Genomic DNA, 12,527 nt, shown 5'->3' with positions numbered 1-12,527 from the left:
CAGGGGTGAGGAAGGACATTTGGGCATGTGTCCAAAGGGGCAAAGGCGTGGGATGTGCCGGAATTGATGGGACGGGCATTGGAATATTATTAGACCCTTGCCTAAGTGGCCTTTTTTCAGGCAGAGAGATGCGGAGAACAGTGGGCACTTGGGAGCAATAATTAGAGCCCCCAGCCCCAAAAATATAAAGACCAAAGGACAATTCCCCCCCCCCTTCTCCTTCAGCCCCAAAGTAAACTGTATGTAATCACTTTTTCACAGCCCTGGTAAAGCTCTTCCTGCTGGAAACTCACCTGGCTGCTGCCTATCGGTCCCACCACACTGGGCCGTGTGAGGTTTAGGTTTTCCTTGGTTTGGGTAGACTGCAGCACTGTCTCTGTCTTTTGGCCTCTCTGGCATGGTCCCTTGGCACAGGCTCTCTGTCTGTTTCCCCATCGTGGCAATGGGACATCATGGGCCAGCTGCACTATGCCCCCAGGACCAGTGCTGGCTCCACAAAGACACCCCAGTTGCTGAAGCGCTCCCTGGCCCACGTCTCCTACCTTTGTGAGCGCGCTGGTTTACACTTGCCAGTTGACGCACACACCACGCAGGCTTTGCAAAAGGGGATCCTGAGCCAATTCCTCTTTACTTCAGGCAGCACAAAAGATAGACAGATCCAGGTGTGACGGTTTGGGTCACAGAAACCCCCTTGGGAACTGCCAACTGATGTGCCAGGACTACTTCTTCCCCTGCTTTCCCTGCCAGCTCAGGACTCCAGCACCCTGTCTTGTTGAGCCAGACATGCCCGTCTGCTCCAACACAGACCCAGGGTCTGAACCATGTGCCCCAAAGCTGCAGACTTAACTGAAAGCAACTTAAGAAGTGTTCCTGTCTTTAACACTAAGATGCCCAACTCCCAATGGGGTGCAAACGCCAAATAAATCTGTTTTACCCTGTATAAAGCTTATACAGGCTAAACTCATAAATTGTTTGCCCTCTATAACACTGATAGAGAGATATGCACAGCTGTCCCCTCCCCACCCCAGGTATTAATACGTACTCTGGGTTAATTAATAAGTAAAAAGTGATTTTATTAAATACAGAAAGTAGGATTTAAGTGGTTCCAAGTAATAGCAGACAGAACAAAATGAATTACCAAGCAAAATAAAATAAAACTCTAAACCTAATACAGTAAGAAAACGGAATACAGATAAAATCTCACCCTCAGAGATGTTTCAATAAGTTTCTATCACAGACTGGACACCTTCCTAGTCTGGGCACAATCCTTTCCCCTGGTACAGTCCTTGTTCCAGCTCAGGTGGTAGCTAGGGGATTTCTCATGATTGCAGCCTCTTTTGTTCTGTTCCACCCACTTATATATCTTTTGCATAAGGTGGAAATCCTTTGTTCCTCTGTGGGTTCCCACCCCTCCTTCTCAGTGGAAATGCACCAGGTTAAAGATGGATTCCAGTTCAGGTGACATGATCACATGTCACTTTAAGACTTAATTGCCCACTTGCCAGCACACACGTATACAGGAAGACTTACAAGTAAACCAAAGCCATCTACAGTCAATTGTCCTGGTTAATGGGAGCCAGCAAGATTCCAAACCACCATTAATGGCTCACACTTTGCATAATTACAATAGGCCCTCAGAGTTATATTTCATAGTGCCATTTTCCGATACAAGAGTGATACATTTATACAAATAGGATGACCACACTCAATAGATTATAAGCTTTGTAATGATACCTTACAAGAGACCTTTTGCAAGAAGCATATTTTAGTTACATTATATTCATACTCTTCAGAATACTTTCATAAAATCATATAATGTGCAATGTCACACCAGGCATAATAATAACCACACCTGCATGTGTTTCCCCTCCTCAGTGTCCTCACTACTCTGGAGCATTCTTTGGGCTTAGGTCAGAGTTCTTTAGGGTATCCAGGATCTCCCTCCTGCAAGTCATAGTTTCTCCTTCAACGCATGGAGTTTGTCAAACTTACTTTGACCATGGCTGATTGTGCAGTATGAAAAGGTCCTCTCAGCTATGAAAATAACCTCTGTTGTTCCTTTCTCTTGACACAAGCTTCCTTTTATCTCTCTGACCGGCCCAGTCTCTGTGTTTGTAAAGGGCTTTACCCTCACCTCCTCTTTGTTCTCACGCCAAACCTCTTCCCTGCAGACACACTGGGTCAAACTGGTTTCCCTAGACTTCAGCCATCCCATTGTCCTAAGGTGCTCCAATATGAATGGGAGCAATTCATGTTAATGACTCGCCATTGTCCCTGGATTGGGAGAGACATGCTACCAGGCCGGATAGCATAGATTCCCACACCCACTGAGGAATTCAGTGATACAACAATTTCATAAAATCATCCAAACTTCATATGTTGTACATAGATTCTCCAATTTTCCACACTTTACATAAAGAACTATTATTATTAATAATTGAAAACAAATAAAAATGTAACCCTTCTGCCAGTTGGAGTGGGCAGCAAGAAGGGCTGGGTTCAATATTTAGGGGGTTCCTTTTCAACAATATAACCAGAACCAGCTTGAGCCCACACCCAGTAACCTGGGAAAATTTCACTCTACTCTCTGGACACCTCTAAGAGGCAATTCTTCCCCTCTTGCAAGCGGTATTCATAAAGATAAAAGCACGAGCAAGACACCCTCCCCAGAGTACGCTGACGCATCTGCATGAATTCTCCTCCCGCGGGGGGGGTGTGTGTGTGTGTGTGTGGGTGTGTGTGTGGGTGTGTGTGTGTGTGTCACCATGCTCCCTCCACTGCTTGCCACCTTCCCTTTCTGCTGTGAGCTCTGCCACTCAGTCACTTAGTGATTTTCATCTCTAGGCAGAATACGTCCTACCACAAGTGATTTCAGCTCTCAGTGATTGTCAGCTCTGGGCAGAAATACAGTCCCACTGTGACATTGCACTCCATATGCTTTATGAAAATATGCTTATGAATGTGAATATGATGTAACTGGAATATGCTTTATACAAAAGGTCTCTTGTAAAGTATCATTACAAAGCTTATAATCTACTGAGTGTGTTCAGCCTATTTGTTTGCATGTGTTATTTCTGTGTCTGGAGTTAGGATAATAAGATATAAACTTGTGTTACTGATGTAAACATATTTAGTGGAAGTCATTAAGGGTGCTTCAAAATCAATGAATTGTAAATGGCTCTTGTGACGGGTTCAGTCACAGAGACCCCCTTGGGACTGTCACCTGATGTGCTGAGACTACCTCTGAGCCCATTTTCTCTGCCAGTTTGGGCCTCCAGAACCCTGTCTTGTTGAGCCAGATACGCTAATCTGCTTGTCTCTAGCACCCACACACCCAGCTCCCAATGGGATCCAAACCCCAAATAAATCCGTTTTTACTCTGTATAAAGCTTATACAGGGTAAACTCATAAATTGCCCGCCCTCTATAACACTGATAGAGAGATACGCACAGCTGTTTGCTCCCCCAAGTATTAATCACTTACTCTGGGTTCATTAATAAACAAAAGTGATTTCATTAAGTATACAAAGTAGGATTTAAGTGGTTTCAAGTAATAGCCAGAACAAAGTATGTCACTTAGCAAAATAAAGCAAAAACACGCAAGTCTAAGCCTAATACATTAAGAAACTGATTACAGGTAATATCTCACCCTCAGAAATGTTCCAATAAGCGTCTTTCACAGACCAGACTCCTTCCTAGTCTGGGCCCAATCATGTCCCCTGGTACAGTCCTTGTTAGTTCCAGCAGACATATCAGGTAGTAAGAAGGGGCTTTCTCATGATTGGCAGCCTCTTTGTCCTGCTCCACCCCCTTTTATAACTTTGGCACAAGGTAGGACTCTTTTGTCTCTCTGGGGCCCCACCCCCTCTTCTAAATGGAAAAGTACCAGATTTAAAATGGATTCTAGTATCATGTGACATGGTCACATGTCCTGTGAGACACCAGCCTCCATTCTTCCTGGGCTGGCCCACATGTACACAGGAAGGTTTGCAAGTAAACAGAGCTGTGAAGTTATTGACATGAACGTTGACTGTATAGATCATTGTTACAATCAAGGTCCTATAGTTGCACCAAATCTTGTACAAAGAAGGTCAAGTAAGGTGTCTATGGAAAGGTTGTAATTTGCTTGTTATGATTATACTGTTTGCATGTGTGTATCATTTTGTATTTGAAGTTACGAATATTGGCTATGTACTTGTATCTCAATGTGTTTGAGTCTAAGTAGCCTCAGTGAAGCATTTGGTCAGCTTCTTGAGAAAGGACTATTCTGAGTAAGTGCCCAATCAAGAAACACTTAACTGACAATGGGAGACACCAATCCACATTTGAGCTTTCCTTGGAACATTCAACCTAACATGTAAACAATGGCGTTGGCCTGCAAAAAGCTGAATCATTCATGGACATGTGATTTGTCCAGGTAGCTACAAACTCCATCTTGTTGCTGTGATTTTTCACAGAAGAACAAAGGGGTTTCCGCCCACAAGAGAGAGAATATAAAAGGCCCTGGAAGCCTCTCCATTGTGTCTTCAGCTGGCTCAAGAGATGGCATCTCCACCCCAAAGAGATGCCTGAAAGAAACTGGAACAAAGGACAGTAACTATGGGGGTGTGAGTGATTGCTGGACCCAGGCCATAAACTACAACATTGGTCTGAAAAGGATTGGGCCCAGACTAGGAAGAACTCAGTGTCTGGGTGCTGGAGAGGTAACCTGCTGAGCTGTTTTTCGTTAAAGTCTGCAGCTTTGTCGGCATGGCCCAGACCCTCCGTCTGTGTTGCAGCAGGTTAGTGTGTCTAGCTCAACAAGGGAGGGTTCTGGAGTCTTAAACTGGCAGGGAAAATGGGCTCAGAGGTAATTTCAGCATGTCAGGTGACAGGCCCAAGGGGATCTCTGTGACTGAACCCATCACACCCACCACAACTGATTTCAAGTACTGATTGAGTATTTAAAATAACAAAGAGGTTCTGAATGAAGCCTGTTTAGTTCTAGTATTTGAACAGTGGGGAGAAACATGCTAAAACACCCTAGTGAAGAACCCCTAGAAAGAGTTTGCAGCATCCTAACTGAGCTATCTGTCCCCATCTCCTCTTACTTCCACAGGGCTCTGGCATTCAAGCCCCTGGCTTAGCGAGGTTCTTTCAACTGAATGTGACCCCTCATTTGGGACCGGTTAAGCACAGTCCTGCTTCCCTGAATTCCTACAATTATTACAACATTGGTAACTATATTTCACTACCCCTGCATTCAGTACTAAGGTGATTTGTAACCCAACACCAGCCAAAGTTGATCACTTTGACACCGCTCTATCTGCTGAATATCTAAGCAGAGCAGGAGCAAACTCTATTTACATAAACACACACAAAGTCTCTCCCTCTCCAACCTAGGTGCCAGGGGAGCATTCATTCAGACCCTGCTTACAAATAGGGCACCTTTCATCCAGCTAGCTTTGAGTAAGAACATTCCCCAGGCCATAGCTCATCCTGATTCTTGCTCACGAGTGCAGGACTAAATTGACCAATTGTCTGGAATCAGTTTTGCTCTGTTCTGGAGCATCAGAGCTTCTTTTTAGGGTCATTTGACTAAAGGCAATGGGGATGTAAGCGGCCTTCAGTCCTTCCAGGCTGTTTCTATTGGGTTGTTCCTAGCTCTGAAAGCTCAAGACAGAGAGGGTAAATTTATGGCCTTTTACTAACTCTTTCCAAGTGGGTTAAATTTTATAGTGGTAGAAAAATGAACACTGGCTTGTCTTTACCCTCTGCAGATGTGCATGTAACTCCTGTTGGTATGAGATTTATGGGCTGCTGGAAAGAGATAAGCACCATGGGCTCCATTCCCCTTAAAAAGGTTAAAAGGTATCATCAGAAATTATCCTCAGTTTTTAAAAGCCTTCCTGATATTTCAAAGTGGCTTTCAGGTGGTTCCCTGCTCTACAGCATGTTCTTCAGCCAGCAGCCACTCCAGGATCACTTCCAACAGCTGGGCATAACACAATGAGTAACGGTATCAAATCACTGAATGGAGAACTGCCAGGAGCTGTGCGTTGTGTATTTTGGGTTCCCATCAAGAGCATTGCCAGGTTCTTGGGATTTATAGTTCTTATAATTCCCCCATGCTCAGATGTGAGGCAAAGGGAGAGTTGGCAGCTGGAGCCTAGTATGGGAATGTGGGGTTAGAAGGGAGTGTGGGGACACTAGGGTGACAACACATATTTCTCATGTCAACCACTGTGGAAGGAGATGGCTCTGGTTGAGTTCCCCCTCTCCCCCCCCTCCCCAAGTCCTCATTCTTGTGTTGTGCTTCATATTCCACTTCCATTCACATTGGGTTTTATCTAATGGAAGAAAATGCTCCACTGCATAACTTCCTGCAACCGTTGTCATGTTCTTCCATCCTAAACCCTCCCTTTCCCCGAGGCACAGGCTATACACGTATGTTGCAAACAAATGTTGGTTATTTATTATACACAGATTCCTTCAGCACCTCATCAGATTGGAATTTTGCGATTACGACTATTTCAATCAGCAAAATAGCTTCCCTTCCCCCAACACAGGGTTAGTCTGTTGTCCACGGCTCTTCAGGTTAGTTGTTTGCCATAACCTGCAGAAAGTGTAAAGCAAAGGGGGGGAAATCAGACCACAAAACTAAGGAAATCTGTAAAACAGGGACATTCGAACTCTACAGATTGTTCCTTTAAATAGTTGTTAAATATTTGATAAGAACGTTATAGCCATGAGCAGGATGTGTTACTGATCACCACAGTCATAGATGATAGATAATTAAGTTGTTGGACATCAATTAACATTTATGAAAACTCTATAAATATACCCTTAATATAAAATGTGACAGATTTATTCCAAAACGTCCAAACTTTGGTTAGCAATGAAGATCATTTGGATAGTTGCATTCAACAGGAAGACACCTCACCTTCGCTGAAGGAATTAATTCCCTAGAAACAAGACAACATTCTCCTTTGTTGTGTTAAGGGATTGTGTATGCGGTGAAGTTATTATGGAATAAGTTTGGGTGTGAATTTAAAGACACATAGACAAACCAACGGTCTTGAACTCTTTTGCAGGTGTTTTGTTTTGTTTAGTTTTGTTTTACCCTGAATGACCATTTAGAAGTTCACAGCCCAGTTTGTTCTTGCTCAACAGCAGACACTAGACCAGGATGGGCAAATTTTTTAGCCCGAGGGCCACATCTGGGTACGGATGCAGCCCTCGGGCAGTAGTTTGCCCACCCCTTCAATAGACCCTTACCGTATTGATCCAGTTGTTGAAAGCAGAGACCCGAGTGAAGACGGAGGGTTTCTGGTAATAATTACAGCTTAGTGCGGAGCCAAAGCTGACTACGCCATGCACTTCCCACCTGCCATCAGCACCTCTGCAGTTCAGTGGGCCACCGGAGTCCCCCTGCAAGGAAGGAGAGGCACAGTCATTGAACGCCAGTTTGGAAAAAGCCATATCTTTCTATGGTGCATGAGAAGAGAAGTCACTGCCATGGGTCTCGTATAATTGGAGATGGGACATGGGAGAAAGGCAAGAGTGTGAAGGAAATGAATATAGGTTCTGTCTTATGAGATGGTTCTCAGCTGCCATGTTCAGGTCCAACATGCAGGGGGTATTTGGATCCAGGTGTTTGGGGTGGGTCCCTCTTGTAGGTGAGAGTATAGAAATGTGATTATTAAATTATCCTTCAACACGTTAATTGCTATCAACCTCTACAAAGGGGTTCCAAAGCCCATCTAGAATGGGTAGATCCTAGTACCCTGCCCCATCTTCAGCGTCCCTTCCCATAATGCAGAACTCGCTAAAGCCACGCCCATAACTGCCAAATTCTCCAGACTCACATTGCAGCTGGAGATCACCCCGTCGCCGCCTGCACAGATCATAGTGGGTTTCACTATGCTGCCCCATCAGCTAGGCAGGGAACAGGTGGCGTAATCCACCACGACCAAGGGCCCTTGCTGCAGTATATCTGGGAGAGGGCCGTTTGCTGGGAGGGAACAGAAACAAGGGAGTAGCATTAGCTCCTGGCAGTCAAGAAACAGCAAATAACATGTCCAGGTACAAGAGTCAACAGGGAATCGAAGCACAGAGGGGTTGCAGAATCCAGTCCTTAATGCAGCCCTGCTTCAGAAAAGTGTCTGAACTAGATGGATAATCCTCGTCCATTTTAACAATGGCTCTCTTTCAATATCGCATGGGAAATCAGCTGGTGGCCTAGCACCTTAACGTTCCCATATCAACACCCTACTGGCGTTAGCGTCGGCAACCAGGCCAAGGAAGGAATAGGCCAGGATCGCTGCTCTGTGCCCTCCCCTCTCTAGGTGATGCATCCTGCTCAGGATTGAAGCACAAGGCTGTTGCCTGCATTGTACCCGCTCTCCGCATGGGGACTTCCCTGTTCCAGGCTGGCTGGCCATCACTAACCGTCACTTCTTTAAAGTGTCTTTTCAACTCTTCCATGAGCACTAACAGCCCCACCAGTCTTCAGACCACTCTGACTCGGGTTACAATTGCATCTCGAGGCCTCAGTTTGGGTCCTAACAAAAGCTAAACATTCTGCATGGAAAATGCAAGAACATCTCTGCTGCAGGAGTGGAGCCAGAGCCTGGTCAGATCTCTCTCTGAATTGAGGGCTAAGGGGCACCGGAAAAAAGAACCTTATTCCAGTCAATCCCAAAGGAGACGTTAACACAGACGGACTTAGTGTTCCCACTGAACTATATTAACACTTACTCTGCAGCCTTCCCCATCCTGTTACGTAGCAGACGACGCCAGAGGCCAGGAGACTGTTTGCTGGGGGGAGGCAGGCCGGCTGGATTTGATTGCTCAGGGCAACGCTCTGGGAGAGTTTGATCAAAGCAATGTCGTTGCTGTGCACAAGCCGGGGGGGAGGGAGCGCGCACAGAGGGAGAGTGGAGGAAAACACAGACCCATTAATACACAGCATTTATAGAGGGCTCTGTCTATTCAAAAGAGGGACCCCTGCCTTTAGGGGAAGGAATGGCCTCAGGCCATGACAGAGGCATCCCACCCCTTGGTGTTGCCCATACCACACCCAAACGCGTGCCTCGGTGCCCATAGGCCCTGGTGTAACACCTTGATTTTCCTTCCCCATGGCCCAAAAGCCATGTGGAAATCCAAGCCCCAGCATCTGCAGCTCCTCTGCCCACACGGGGCCCAGTTTGAGAGGCTTGGCCTGTCTCTGTCAAGCTTTGGGGTAAACACGGCCTGTGACTGTGAGAGCTTCTGGAGAATATATAGAGAGGCTCCTGGAACTTCAGAGTTGTCCAGGTTCCCTGATTTAAAGCACTCGTTTCCATTCAGCTCCCTGTGGTGGGCGGGCGTCTCCCTACAGAGCTGCCCATGCTGTTACCGACTCATCCTTCTACTCAGAGACTCCCAGGAAATGGCCTTTCAGCCAGAGGCTTCCTCCTCAGGCTGGGGCAGGTGGTCTGTCGGGGCCGAGGGAGTGAGACCTTTGCGTTCAAGAGGCATACCCCCTCTTCCTACAGTCAGTGCTGCCCATATTCCACCTCAAACTCATGCCGTAATGCCCCCTGGCCCTGTTGGAGCACCAGAAATGTCCTTGTGTGAGGTAACTGAGGCCTGTGAGGTCTTTATGTTTCAGTTTATTGCCGAATCAGCATCCAAACATACAAAGCATCCAAGCATCCAAACATCTGTTGTGTGTGAGCATCAATGATTCCATAATAGCTATTTGTTTTCCTTTTTACCACTCGGGGTTTGCCGAATCCCTTCCCTCACAGTAGGGCAGTGTGCTGTGCCTTTTCTCTCCAGACAAGGCAGCATTTAAGTAATTTTTCAAGCCTTCCTGAGCCTCAGTAAACATCATTATATTGTGCCCGGAAACTGCTAGACTGAGGTGTAATAAACAAGTGGAATCTAAAAGTTTGGGCTGCAGTTGGACACAGTCTAGCTCTGTTTAATGGGGTTCAGCCCTACATTTGGTAGATAACACAAGGTAGCAGGTTTCTCAGCTCCTTGGTGTTAAGGCCCCAAAGGGAGGGGGCTCGACCCTGGGCAGTTATCATAATATCACAAGGCCATTCTATTAATCCATCGTACACCCACACTTGAATTCTGCGTGCGGTTCTGGTCACCCCATCTCAAAACAGATAGATTAGCATTGGAAAAGGCACAGGGAAGGGCAACAAAATGATTAGGGGTCTGGAACAGCTTCTGTATGAGGAGAGATTAAAAAGACTGGGACTTTTCAGCTTGGAAAAGAGACGACTAAGAGGGGATATGATAGAGGTTTATGAAATCATGACTGGTGTGGAAACAGTGAATAAGGAAGTGTTATTTACTCCTTCTCAGAACACAAGAACTAGGGGTAATTGATAGGCAGCAGGTTTAAAACAAACATAAGGAAGTACTTCTTCACACAACACAAAATCAGGTGTTGTGAAGGTCAAAACTAATGGGGTTAAAAAAACAACTTGATAAGTTCCTGGAGGACAGGTCCATCGATGGCTATTAGCCAAGATGGCCAGGACGCAGCCCTGTGCTCTGAGTGTCCCGAAACCTCTGACTGTCACTCAATGAATGACCTGTTCTGTTCATTCCCTCAGAGGCATCTGGCATTGGCCACTGTCTGACGACAAGATACTGGACTAGATAGACCATTGGTCTGCTGCAGTATGGCCATTCTTATGTCCTAGTTCTTGTACTACTGCCTTGGGAAGCCGGTGGGGACACAACGCGCAGAAAGTTGTAAACTGAGCTGATTAGCGGAGCTAATGCACTAGGACTTCAGCAGAACCAAGGAGTCCTTCAGCAACATGGCATCAATCCAAGTTACTAATACACCTCTACCCCGATAGAACGCTGTCCTCGGGAGCCAAAAAAATCTTACTGCGTTATAGGTGAAACCGCGTTATATCGAACTTGCTTTGATTCGCCAGAGTGCGCAGCCCCCCCCCCGCCCGGAGTGCTGCTTTACCGCATTATATCCCAATTCATGTTATATCGGGTCGCGTTATATCGGGGTAGAGGTGTCATACTTTGCACTTCTAGTAGCACCTTTCATCTGAGGATTTCAAAGAACTTTACGTACATTAGTTGAACCTTTCCACACACCTGTCTGGTGAGAGCTCTCTTCACCCACTGCTAAGATGCAGGAGACAGTGTTGGGTCGAGCAAGGCAGCTGTTAAGCAATGCACAGCTGAGCTACGCAGCAGTTTAGAGCCATTGAATTGAATTCAGTTGTAATAGCTGGAATTTGGCTAGAACACGGGGGTTAATTCACTTGTACTCTTACAAAAACTGCTGTGGACTCTTTAACAGCCACAAGTGGTCAGCATCTCAGGTGAACGTGCCTGGAAAGTTTCTGAGATAGTGGAGGCTGAAGGCATCACTTCATTATTGGGGAGGTGACTCCTGCACTGGCATCTGTCTCTTTGGGGGTGATGGGTATCTGCTCGCTGAGCCAGCCACGCCCATTTTCCATAATGTGACAAGGGTTTGAACTGGGGAAAGGGTTCACCACTCCCCACATCCAGTCGCCCAGTATTTTGGAATCATCAGTATGAACCTTTGCCAGTGGTTCACAAACTTTTTACCTCGCACCCCCCCTTACTCCAGTCTGCGCCCCCTCTCCCCCAGGCTGGAGTCAGGGGACACAGCTCTGGGTGGGGGGGATGTGGACGGGGTAAGGGGGCCAAGGCTGGGGACCATAACGGGGGTGGGGCTGGGAGTGGGGCCCTGGGTGCGGGGCCAACAGTTGGGGCTGGGGCCAGGAGTGACACTGGGTGGCAGTCCCTCCCCACCCCTCATGGGCCCCAGCTGTGCCCCCCAGAATGTTCCTCCACTCACAGTTTGTGGACCTCCGGCCTATGCTGTAAGAACTGGCTCCAGATTTGGAGCTGCCCATGGAGCAGGGGTGTTTGATTTGGGGCCCTATCTCTCATAGTTCATACAAATAGCTGCTATAAACGTACCCGTCTGCGACATTGTTTGGGTTCCAGCCCTCATGGACAATGATTTTTTGTGGACTGACTGCAATCGATCCGTCTTCAGCAAGCCTTAGGTTGTGTTTGCCAAGAAACACTAGATAGGTCAGAGAAGAGCTGGGGAGGAAAAGGAACAGGGAGAGATGCTCAGATATGTAGCTCCGTGCTTGCTGCGCAGTCACATGCCTCTTTGGGAAGGGCGGCCAAATGCAGCCTAGGGGTCTGCAGTGGGAACCCTCTGAAAACTGCAGGTGCCAGCATGCACTGATCTATAGTAACAGCTGTTGGCTTAGGATGGAGCATTGCATGCTGGAACCTATAGTCACTAGAGGCTGCACCTCCACATGGTCCTCTGCCTCCTGCCAAGATTCCTGCTAAACTTGGGCCCCAGCTGATCTTCAGAGCACGAGGCTGCCATTTCCTGGCACACCTGAGCAATTACGAGGGTCTCTCTGGTAGTGTGACAATGTCTATTACAAAAGCATCTCCACTGGTACATAGATGTGTGTAATAGTATTGTGCACCCTGGCAATCCTACCTCACACACAG

General features: G+C 46.8%; 1 pseudogene; it reads right to left on the bottom strand.

The window, feature by feature from the left end:
- Positions 1-6,576: 6,576 nt before the first annotated feature.
- On the bottom strand, positions 6,577-12,095 carry LOC112120738 (annotated as a pseudogene).
- Between the last annotated feature and the right edge of the window lie 432 nt (positions 12,096-12,527).

Source organism: Terrapene carolina, unplaced genomic scaffold (assembly GCF_002925995.2).
Source record: "Terrapene carolina triunguis isolate 2854851 unplaced genomic scaffold, T_m_triunguis-2.0 Scaffold42587, whole genome shotgun sequence".
Lineage (NCBI taxonomy): Eukaryota > Metazoa > Chordata > Testudines > Emydidae > Terrapene > Terrapene triunguis.
Note: the sequence above shows the minus strand (reverse complement) of the source record. Positions and strands in the feature narration are given on the sequence as shown.